The 13,160-nt window shown below is 32.6% G+C and overlaps 1 long non-coding RNA gene across 1 annotated transcript; it reads left to right on the forward strand.

Moving 5' to 3' along the window:
* Positions 1-1,308: 1,308 nt before the first annotated feature.
* On the forward strand, positions 1,309-4,033 carry LOC145612596 (uncharacterized). The gene is made up of 2 exons (XR_014106655.1): positions 1,309-1,444; positions 3,502-4,033. It is a non-coding gene; the product is annotated as an uncharacterized LOC145612596 (long non-coding RNA).
* Positions 4,034-13,160: the final 9,127 nt, after the last annotated feature.

The raw sequence follows: 13,160 nt of genomic DNA on the forward strand, positions 1-13,160 counted from the left end.
TACGAAAAGGTTATTTTCTTGTAGTGTTCTCGTCGTGGATTCCTCCATCCTTTCGGAAAATTGCTCAAGTGAATGTGACCAAATCGGAGCTCCGGCGACCTCCATTCTCTCTCTCTCTCTCTTTTTTTTAATGGCTTAAAACAGAATTTTAGAGGCTGAATCTACCAGGACAGAACTGCTCTGATACCATTTGCTAAGAATTAAGTATCCTGTAACAATACTCAGAGAATAACAAAGGAATTAAGAGGAAGAAGAAGGATAGTTTGTATTGATGATTAGCAAAGTTTAATCAATACACCTTTCATTCGAGAGGAAATGAGCTCTCCCAAAACTAAGCCAAGCTAAACAATAATTTTCTAGATGATCATTATTCCTCCTAATGAGGTCTATTTATAGAAAAAGTCTCATAACTAACTCTAACTTATTTCTCAAAACACTACTAATAGGATATGACTAATGTGCCTCTCCCTCAAATATTGATTCTTTGCAAGAAGCCACTTCGCGAATATATGCTACTACTGCCATACTAGATGAGATTGAAGGGGCTATTGTAGAGGAGATGTAGCAATCAGGGAGCACTTGGAGATGGATTTATTTTCCCACCTTCTACCAGAACAGCAAATGAAGCAAATTGCCGCGCATTCTCTGACTGATGATCCAAATATTGAAGGTCTTCTCTATTGGAGAGGCTCTGCTAATGGTAACTTCTCTGTTATGTCTGCTATGAAACTAATGGGGGAGGATGATACTATCCCTAGGGATCCGAAATCACTACAAGAAAAAGGGGGATTAGCAACTGATTTTTGCGACTACCATAATAATTAGTCGCAAAAATTATTTTTGCGACTGAAAAAGACGAACAGTCACAAAATTTGCAACTGATCTTGCAGTAGTTGCTATGCGGTCTCTAATTAGCAACTAATTTTTGCGACTACTATAATAATTAGTCGCAAGTTATTTTTCGACTGTAAAAAACGAGTAGTCGCAAATTTTGCAACTAATTTTGTAGTAGTTGCTATGTGGTCGCTAATCTGCGACGCTCTTATAATTTTTTGCGACTAAAGATTAGTTGCTACGGTAAATAATTTTAAAACAATTTTTTTATTAAAATTTGCTACTACTATTGCAACTAACATGGTAGTTGCTACCATTGTTTTTAAAAATTTTTTAAATAAAAACCCCCTTTTATTAAACAAGGAAATATGAACCCTTACTATAATGAGTTAGTTTTTTTATTCTTTTTTTTTTTACTAAAATTAAAAACCCTTAGTTGTTGCCGCAAAAAACCCAATTATCACTCCTTAATCCTTATTCACGAAGAGTACTGCAGACATACTCTTCTTCCTTAAAAAAAAAAAGCCGAAGGCCAAGTTCAATTCAGAAAAAATCAAACCGTCGTCGTTATCTTCATCTGCCGCCGCCATGCCACCATATCTCCTCCCAGGTTAGTTACGCATGCTTCCCCTTCCTACCGTCCATTCAATCTTTCTCATATTGCAATTTGCTAATGGCGATTTAGGGTTATCATTGAGTTTCTGTCCAATTTTTTACTTTAACAAGTTTCGTTTGCGAATTGCAAACTGATTTTAGTCTGATTATTGATTGAATTGCGAATTGAATGAGTTGCGAATTGATTGAATTGATATTAATTTGGTTTATTGCGAATGGATTGAACTGATTTTATTCTGGCTGCCAATTGCGAATTTTAGGTTTATTTTTGAACTCAATTAATGTAAAACCATTCAAACCTGATTTAATATGCAAAAAGCCCTAATTTTTTTCAATTTCTGTATGATTTACTATATACTTTGCTTTTAAACTGTCAATGTTGTTGCAAATTAGGCAATGTTGGTAATTACGGTAGTTTTTTGCATCTACTATTGATGAGATTTAAATTGTAATGTTGTTTCTCTTACTGTATTTTACTATGCTGTTTGATTATTTTTGTTGACATATGGTGACACAAATATGTATACATGATTGGAAATCCCTCCATTTAAATTAGATTGCCCCAACTATTGAGTAGTGGGAAGGATTGTGGACTAGTGGTGGTTAATATATACTGGAACTTCAATGCATTTACTCTATGCAAAACTGAATGATGTTAGAATTAATTGTTAAAATTAGTTATGCCCACGCTTAATGCAGGATGATATTCAGTCCATTATTTGTTCTTTAGAAATTATTATGTGTTTTGAGTGTTCAATCCATTAGTATGTCCCCTGCTTGCTACATGTTTCAGAATTTGTTCTTGAATCTTTTAGTTGTAGGCTCAAGTTATAGGATTACTGCACTGTTTTTTAACCAAAGGTTAGTAGATTAATTCAATTTTAAATAGTTCATACTACAGAATTTGGCAGAGAGGTGTTGAATATATGAATCCAACAAGGTCCAGCCAGTTAAGGAAATAGTAACGACACACAAACTAAAATACCCCTAGGGATTAAGCAAGATAATCTAAAAAGGTGACTAAGAATGCAGAGTAAGTGCTACAATGTCCATCTTAATTCATTAGTAACTACATTGTACTTCGACCCCCCTAAACAACAGAGTTTACTTGACTTTAGAGTTGGTAGCCATTTTAATAATTATTCTCATTCTTATTACATGATGAATTGAGGAGTTAAAGATCCTCTAGCAAATTTTACTTTTGCGACGGTTCTACAAAATTTGTTGCTAACCCAATTCCTAGTATACAAGTCCTGTGATTATAACCTAACCAAATTAGATGTAGAGAATAAAAGGGTTAGAAAAAAAAAAGCTTACATGGAACATATTGTTGACTAGGGAAAAGCCCGGAAGAGTAGGAATTAAAATAGTTCATGAGGGACACAAATACTTGACATAATATATTTATAAGTAAGAAGTTGTTGCTCTTATTTTTTCCATTGACTTTCTGTTGTGAATGGGAAAAGATAATTATGGTTATTTCTTCATATATCATCATCTTTTAATTTGAGCTTCTTGTTATCTCAAGTAGAGAGAAATTTATACATTAGTTTAGTTTGAGGATATATAATGTTAATTTTGTAGATAAGCATAAAATGTATATAAAGATAAAACCCAAAGATGTATATGACTTGGTAGACGATGACATTAGAGAAGACAAGGAAAATGAACCATATCATATCTCAACAAGTCATGGTATGAGTATACTTATATATTTTGCTAAGATTATAAAAAATATATATGGTAGTTAATGTTTGGAAATATTATAGCTTGTTTGTTTGTTTGTCTGATTGAGTTGGAGGATGAAAATAATTGGCCGGCGTTAACCAAATGATTAATGTGGTATGGCATAATGTGAATTGAAACAGGTTTATTTTGAAGTCATACCCTATTGGAGGGAATTGTTCAATTTATGAAGGAGAATCTGCCGAAATATTTACTAATAATTACTTTCAATAAGTATTTTACTACAAGTGTTGCGGTTTTTTTTTTTATTTTTTTTTATTTTATAGCAATTGAGACCATAGTTTTCTAATACATATCTAAATGTAGGGAAAAACTTGAGGAACATAAGACCAAAGGAATTGAGATAAACCCCGACGAAGTCTACTTGGAGGTTGTAGGTGGGCAAAAGAAAGAAAAGTCTACGGTTTAGGGAGTGCTTCACAAATGTAATACAAGAGTGATTCTACTTCTTACCCTCGTGCATCATCTTACACTCCTTCCATGATTTCTCAACTAAGCTCTCAAGTTGAAGAGTTAAAGAAGATGGCGGAAGAAAACCATAACAAGGTAGAAGAAATCCAAAAAATAGCGACATAAAGCTTAAAATATGCTAAGGAATTTGTCGAAAATCATGAGATAGAAAAAGCTACTTGGAAGAAGGAAAAATTAGCTATGCACAAAACACTGTAGGAGATGGCATCCCTTGCCTCCCGAGTCATAGTCACCCGCTCTCCTGATGCAATTAAGTGTTTTTTTGAAACAATTAGTCATATGGGTTGAATATTGTTTTTTAATACAATGATATAAATTGATGATATTTTGGATATTTAAATGAAATTAACATTTTTGGTTATTTAAATTAATGTGTAGGTACGTTTTTTTTTTGGGATTGATAATGGTCGTCGCTAAATTATGGTCTCCAAATATTGATAATCAGTCGCAAAAATTTAGCGACTGCAGATTTGGTTTAGAGACTGGTTAGTTTAGATGCAAAATAATTAGTTTCAATAGTCACTAATTTGTCGCAAATAATTAGTTTTGTAGTCGCAAAAGTTTGGTCTCGTATGTAGTTGCTAATTCGTCGCGAAAAAAATTAGTCTCAGTTGTCGCAAATTTGTCGCAATAAATCTAGTTTGCGTAGTCGCAAAAGTTGGTCTTGTAGTCGCTAATCCGTCGCAAAAGTAGTTATAAAACATTGGTCTCCGTAGTTGCTATTCCGTCGCAAATATTTTACGACGGACAATGGTTTAGTTGCTAAAATTTGAAAGTTAGTCGTTAAATGGCAGTAGCAAAGGCATTGCAAATCCGTCGCTAAATTTGCGACTGTTCAAAAATTAGTTGCAAAAATGGATTTGCGACGAGGTCTTTAGCAACTAACCAAAGTAGTTGCAAATCCGTCGCTAATTACCCTTTTTCTTGTAGTGGGAGCTAGCATGGACTATCCCTGTGCAGCAGCGAGTGAAATTTTTTTTATGGATTGCTCTACATGATCGTTTGTTAGTTGTGCAATGCTAACAGGCTTAAATATCACTTAACAGAAGATCCTAGATGTCATAGATGGTCATCTGTTACAAATGAGACCTTGCTGCATCTTTTCAAAGACTGCCCTTCGGTTGATTTAAACAGCTGGTTATTAAAAAAATCTGGAAGCTAAGGGTCTTGTCTACTCAGATAAATGGCCTACCTACTTTTGCCATAACCTAGTGGTGGATTTGGAGGTGGAGAAACAAATGGGTTTTTGATAGAAGAGAGGAGATTCCCATTGATACAGGTGCTTTCATAAGAAATCAAGTTGAAGTGTGGGATGTCTTCTCTAGGCCTCGCACTAAGATATTTGGTCAAACTCTTGTTGTTGCCCTGAAAAAAGAAGTGCAGATTTGTTGGCAAGCCCCACCCTCTGGCTAGTGGGTGCTGAACACTGATGGGGCTGCTAAAGGAGTCCCTAGACTAGCTGGAGGTGGAGGGATTATCAGAGATGAAGAGGGACAATTTGTGGCTGGTTTTGCAACCAATTATGGCTTCTGTAATGCTTACAGCGGAACTATTAGCACTTGAACAAGGGTTGAAGCTTGCTAAACGCAAAGGCACGCATAACGAAGCTAGTGGTTCAAATGGACAATAAAGCATGTATTGAAGCCATAACCTAGCCAAACCAGCAGCGTACAGAATGTGTACACATCATTAATCTTTGTCGTACTTTTTGTAATTCCTTTGGTACTTGTTTTAATATGTTTCATTGTTGTAGGGAGGGCAATAGGGTAGCGAATAAACTCGCTAATATGGGGGTTATCCTTGAAGAGAAGGTGGTTTATTTTGATGCTCCTCCAATCGAAATATAGAACCTTATTTAGCAGGATATGGTAGGAGTGGCCTTGCCACGTTTGGTGGTATAATTGTTTGTTTGTTCTCGGGTTTAACCCTCCTTTGCACCAAATTAAAAAAATGTTTAACTGTGCCTAAATTAACTATGTTTAAATCGTGCATAGATGAAAAAGAACATGGCCTAAGCCCAGCCATTGCATTGCTCACACACTTCATTTCATTGTGTAACGGCCAAGTTCTTTCTTTAATTCTATCAAACCCAACCCAAGTTTTTGAAGGCTTGAAGCAATTTTTATGATCAATAGCATTATAGACAAAACTTAATTACAAATTAAACTAATACGTAATATATGGTCAGTAGATCGAGACATAATATTCTTGAACACTAGAAATTAAAAATCTAACCCATACTATGAAACAAATATGGGCCATATCACATAAAATTGTCCATTACATCATCACACATTAATTCACACCTACATACTCCATCAATCGACCAAGAAAGGTAGTAAGGTATGTAATCTTACCAAACGAACCAAAAAATTACTAGAGCATACGAAGCCTCTTAATTGGTAAACCCTTTGAAAGGGCAAAAAGGGGTTGCTAAAAACCAACAAGTCAATCTATTTTGTCAATTACTAACTATTATCTAATTTGCTTGGACTTAACAAGTTCTTAAGTTCAAATTAAAGATGGTAAGGAGACGTAGCTTGGATCCGATGCTTTCGCTTTTCAAGAAATTGACGCAATGATCTTGAAAGGCCAGTGTGTGGTAATCTTTGAGATTGTTGCGATGAGATTGTAATGTTGAGATCTGCTCTTCTTATTGTAGCCGGAGATTTACACATTCCTTCTGTTGTTTTTCCGCTTGCTAAATTTATTATACATTTTGCCTGTATAATAGACACAAATCTAGTTAGCTCATTTTAAAGATAAAATTACGTGGTAATACTTTTGAAACGTATTGTTCACATTGATAGGTTTTCTAGATCACTTCATAATGTCACCTATTATTGAAAGAATGAAATAATTTCGATGTGAGAGGAGCATAGAAAAATGCAAAATGTGTCGTACACCCAACTAACTAACCCAAAGTTTCATTTGATAATTAAATGAAAATCAATCATCAAAATGAGAATAAAATGTTTATACAGTATAGGCAGGTATACCGTACACCCGAGTGTATATAACAATCTCTTCACCTATAATTATTGATATTGCCAGACGGAAACTCTTAATTTTAGCCACGTATCGTTTCCAAAACGTCTCGGAAACATCTTATGTTTCGAAATCCGTTTCGAAACGGCTCATGGAATTTCCTTGTTTTGTGAAGCGTCTCGCATAATTTAACATTTCGGAAACCTGTGGGAAACTTAATTAAGGATATAAATAAGCGTTTCCCCCATAATAAAAAGCAATTAAACCCTTAAATTCACAAATTACGAGCAGTCAAGCAGCATAGTTATTTGAGTTGTTTCTATAATTGTCGTTTCCATGCTTTGGAGATCCATGTTTGCTGCCATCACTGCCTAGCTAGAACAAAGTCGATCTAACTACCACCGAACGATTTCACTAATTTGATGTTTTTCTTGTATTTAATTTGGAAAAAAGGGAGTTCTTGCAATTTACAAAACGAAGTATCTGTTTGTTTATATTTCTTGCAAGTTTATTTGGTATTTTATTCTGATTAAATGTATTTTATTTATGTATTTTTAATGTGTCCCCGTTCGTTTCCAATGATTTTAAAATTTCCGTTTCCCCGTCTCCGTTTTCCGTTTCCGTGCAACCTAGGATATTGGCATACCTTCATGTAAGAAGAGTATACTCTCACAATGGGTGTGACTAAATTACTTTTTGTATGCCAAAATCAATTCCAGAATTTCTTTTTATCTCCCCTTTGTCTCAAGATCGTAGCCCCACATAATTAATGTAATGTTACTCCCACGATCTCTGTTCCATAATTAATTATTTCTTCAGTTCTTACTTTATAGCACTATTTGGACTGTAATTTCACTCTATTCACCTATTTTCTTTGGACCATCTATGTAGTTCATTAATAAGGAAAAATATAGTGAGAGCTTGTCAGATTTATTCCAATGTATACTTTCAAATAAAATACAATTATATCAACGTTTTATAAATGTTCTTATACAATAGACAAATAAATTGATTGATGCCATACAATATATGTTGTTAATTATTTGTATTACTTGTATGTATAAGATCAAAAGATAATTAAAAATAACTTCAAAAATACAAAAGTTCATATAAATAAATGATAATAGAGTTTTAGACCCTATTAAATTATTATTGTTGAACTGAAATTATTCAATTCACTTAACTTATTTTTACTAAGGGCTTGTTCATATTTACTTAACTGAGCTGAGCTGAGCTAAACTGAACTGATTGGAGCTGAGCTGAACTGATTGGAACTGAACTGAACTAAACTGAATTAAGCTGAAATGAATATTTTATGTGAGAGGGAAATTAAGAGCTGAACTGAACTGAACTGATTGGAACTGAACTGAACTAATTGGAGCTGAACTGAACTGAACTGAACTGAAATTAAGTAAATATGAACAGGCCCTAAATAGAAGTTATTTTTGCTAAAGTGAATTACAAAGGAATTATAAAAATAAAAAGTACTCTCTCTTTCACGAGGTTCTTCTTTATTGCATTTAAAGATTTGACCATGCATATCTTTAAACTTATATCTAGAGGTGTCAATTCGAGTAACTTGGTCGAGTTTGGAGAGGTCAAGTCTATTTTAAAGTTAAATTGTGCCAAATTATTTTGTCCTTATAAGTCGAAATATGAAGCGAGTTATTTTTAAAGATTGGTTCACATCAGATCCGGTCATTTTTTTTACACCTCTACTTACATGGTTACATCTACAAGTATAAAACCATAAAATATACGAAGTATTTCTAATTTCAAAATCACATAAAAAAGAATATAACAATGGTTTGAGTCATTAATGTATTCCATTATACAAGTTTGTAAATTTTAATGACTTTTGCCACATGAATTGAAGAGTATATCATGGAACAACATGAGAAAAATTATACACAAGGTCTCACATGATAAAGTGCATGGAATATCTAATTAAATTCATGAACTTAAATTACTCTTTTATCATATGAAATACTTATATTGCATGCTTCAAAAAAAAAAAAAAAAAAAAAAAAAAAAAAAAAAAAAAAAAAAAAAAAAAACTTATATGCATAATAAGCTACCCGATCCAGCCCTTAGAGTGTGTACACCGAATTTACGCCATGCAATTTAAAATATTCCAATTAGAATATTCAAACAAGAATCAAACTTCATTAAACTAATAAAACCCCATTCTTAAAAAAAAAAAAAAAAAAAAAATATCAACCCATTATTTTTTTATTTTTTTTTGTATAAAATCATGACAAATAAGATACGGAGTAAAAAGAATGGTAACATTTTTTTATTTTTATTTTTTTTGAATAAAAAAGAATGGTAACATAAAATAAAAATAAATAAAATAAAATACCTGAGCTTCAGTAACATCACAAACACAGATCTTTCCATTATAAAAAATGGTCATCTGTCCTTCCTTCAAATTATCTCCAATAGAACCTCTGTAAATAAAATAAAAATTAATTAAGTAAATCAAATAATTAATCAATAATCACATTAATCTTCTACTTCTAGAGAGAGAAAGAATAAAACAAAGATGAGAGAGAAAGTGCATACGTGGAGATCGTAGAAGCGGTAGAAGAGATAGACGTGGAAGAAGGTGATAGGCCAAGCTCAAGATTACAATCCATTTTAATTTAATTTTATAAATATCTTGATTAAATTTTGTTTGGAGTATAATTTTAGAGAGAGAAAGAAGGAAAATGAGGAGTGAATATAAATGGGAATGAGGGTTGAAAGTTAGGCAGAATTAAAAAAAAAAAAAAAAAAAAAAAAAAAAAAAAAAAAAAAAACAAAAAAAAAAAAACATGTGGGAGAATGGAAGGTTTAGAGAAAAGAGCACGTGAAAAATGAAGGCAAGTCTGGCTACAAAACACAACTCACAACACTTGTTTGCTTTGTTGCATGTTTATGCACACACGTGCCATCACTTGTCGACATGCAGTGCCCTCGTATGCATCATTTTTTGACACGCACTCAACGTTTATGGATTTCAAATATTCGAAAATTTAGAGTATTGTTTTAGGGAATTAAAAATTTACTTTAAAAGGCATGCCAACTAGAAGTGTTAGTTCGGGTAATCAAATGGAGTTTCGATTGACCTACAGCAATTCGGATATGTTCTGGTCAAGGTTACTCTTTTAAATTTTAACCCACTGTTTGGGTTAACTTTAAATCGGTGCTATTTGATTTGGGTAAATTCGAATCAGGTTTAAAATGGATTTAACTAGGATTATTTTGAGCCATATGTTTTTGGGTTAGGTTGATTTCAATTCGATTAAGTTTAGTTTGATTAAGATAAGGTTGGTCTAATTTCTTTGCTTGCTTTTGTTGACCGTGTATATTGATATGCTTGGCTGATTGCCTTAACCATGAAAACAAATTTTTGTTAGGAGATATTAATTAGACCAATTTAAAATAGCTAGCTTGAAAGGGTAACTATAGTACAATCGGAACCCTCAATTGATCCCCAATGTTGTTATCCTATTTAGATGGTTTGGTTTGTTATTGACTTGATTAATATGTACTTTCACAAGGTCATTTTTATCCTATTGGTTTGTTTGCTATTGACTTGATTAATATGTACTCATAAGTCATAACCCATACAAGAATCAGACTTGTCATAAATTATGTGTCTATGATCCTCTTAGTCCTTATGGGATCGTCTCTTGTCCCTTGTTTGCTTGCCCTTTCTACCCAATAGAGAGACCAAATTATGTTTTTGTTTTTGATACCACAATTTACACTCTCATTTTTCATAATTATCGTGCAATTAGTAGATTTTAATAGCATTATAAAACATAGTAGTATGAAAAGGTTTTTTTTTTTAAAAAAAAAAAAAAAAAAAAAAAAAAAAAAAAAAAAACCTATAAAGACAATGAATAGAACAAAATTTAAATATGATTTTAGAAAAATAGACAATATTTTGGAGATAGAGAATTCAGAGATTAGAAATTGAGTTTCGAATATTCCAAGTTCTAAACACATAAAAATTGTGTTCAGGATGTGGTTAATAATCTAGGCTATTCAAAAAAAAAAAAATATCTAGGCTATTAAAAAATCTCCTAAATTCCTAATACATTGGCCTTGTTAAGAGTTAATTAATTTAGTCAAGGTGTGAATGTCCACACTCCAATTTCTTCATTGCATTTAATGTAGTAGCCAACCCTAATTGCCACCCTCTAATGTTATAGCCCACAATGTAATAGTGGTTCTTACTACTATAAATAGCCATGCAATTTCACTTGTATGAGGCACAAAAATATTACCAAGAGTAATACATAAAAGTAGTAATACTTCTCTTATTACCTTCTTCTCTTAATCCTCTAATTTCTATATATTTCATAACACGTTATCAGCACCATCTTCAATCAGGTATACTTATACCGATTATCCAATTTTTACAAAGATTCAATTTCTTTCACAAAATATATATTTTGAGGAGTATGCTCTATAGTTGCCCATATGGGATCCTCTATACCAAAAACTCACAATATATGTCTCCACAAAATTACTCTACATAATTAGCCATGTTGATAAAAATGAGGATATCAATACATACCTTATTTATGATACTTAGTTTGGTAACTCTCATGCATGGTTATAAAAAGTAATATATAATTACTTTTGCATGTGGAAATATTTATTGTATGCATGTTAATAGAGTAAATTTCATGGTCACACAAATCATGTTCATACTTACTTACTTGTGCATAATTACTAAAATGAAAAAAAAAAATGATGCAGCCTTTATATTATTTAATTTTTAGATTATACACTTTTTATGTTTCTTTCAGTTTTCGAACCCTTGACCTCATGAATAGATTAGGGTTCTCGGACCACTACGGCTTGCATCCCAGTGTGATACTTATTTACATTTGTAAATATTAATAGTTTGATTACGATTATTTTACCAGTCTACTAGAACATTGTATGATATTTTTACAGTTGTGTAAAGCTGAAACGGATAATTTACCCCCTATAAAAGGCGGATTACACCCCCCTTATTTCACCATACAAACCTTATCCCCTCCTTAAACTTTACCCAAATTATCTCCTCTTCTTCTTCCTCCATTTACTCCGGCCACACACCATGTTCCCCGTCAACAACCGACAACCACCACACCCCTTTACCTTTGAAGAAGATTTAAGGAAATTAAAACTATACTTAGTTTTAATTATGGCGCTAGTAGTTTTATTAATGGCAATGATGATTTACATCATTTTACATAAGTAGTGCTCGGTTTTTCGACAAAGGGAATTCATGCATGTAATCTCCGTAGTACTTCAAGTTTTTTTTTTGTCTTCTAGGTAGATTATAAGTGCATTTTGTTATAATAAATGTTCCTTTTGTCTTATCATTAATGTATGTCATTAATATTATTATTATTATTGTTGTTGTTGTTGTCGGTGATATAGTAATAGTAGTAGTATTTATTGTTATTGTTATTATTATCATTGTTATTGTTATATTTGTTGTTGTCGTTGTTTAACTAAAGTAATTATCATGTTTAATTTTAGCTTAACTTTATGTAAATCATAATAATAACCCAAGGGGGAGAAGAAAATATGTTTTAAATGGATTATTATTATGATTATAATTTGATTAATTTAATTATCACTTGCTTAATTGGCTTAATAATAATTACCTATTTGATTGTAGTTAAAATGGGAGACTTGATGAAAAGACAATTTGACGTATTAGACTTGTCCGGACATAATTATCTTGAATGGACAGTTGATGCCCAAATGAATTTGAAGGCTCAGGGATTGGAACATACAATCAAAGAAATTACCATCCCAGGAAACGAAAAAGATGCCCCTGCTCAAGTTAAAGTTCCAACTGATCAAGAGAAAGCAAAAGCTATAGTTCTCTTAGGCATCATTTACATAACAGTTTAAAAACTGAGTATTTAATGGTGGAAAATCCCAAAGAACTATGGGATAGCCTGAAAGAAAGATATGACCACCATAAAAGGGTACTCCTTCTTTCAGCACAGTTTGAGTGGACAAACCTGAGATTTCAGGACTTTAAATCTGTCAGTGATTATAATTCATCACTATATAAAATCGTATCAATATTGAGATATTGTGATCAACCAGTCACTGAAGTGCAAATGATAGAGAAAACACTCTCTACATTCCATGCTAACAACATTGTATTTCAACAGCAATACCGTGAAAGAGGCTTTGCAAAATATTCTGAGCTTATTTCTACATTATTGGTTGCTGAAAAGAATAATGATCTTCTGTTGAAGAATCACAACCTAAGACCAACTGGGTCTCAAGCATTCAATGAAACAAATGCTGTAGAAAGCTCAAATCCACCCGAGACAAATGTTGCTCATAGAGGTGGACGTGGAAAATATAATAACCGTGGCAGAGGTCGTGGAAATTTCCGCGGACGTGGTTATGGCCGTGGTAGAGGCCAATTTCCCCCTAGAAACAACACTCAAAGGGGGTATCAACAAGGAAACAAAAATCAAGCCACCACAAAA

The sequence above is a fragment of the Chenopodium album genome, chromosome 24 (assembly GCF_948465745.1).
Source record: "Chenopodium album chromosome 24, dcCheAlbu1.1, whole genome shotgun sequence".
NCBI lineage: Eukaryota > Viridiplantae > Streptophyta > Magnoliopsida > Caryophyllales > Amaranthaceae > Chenopodium > Chenopodium album.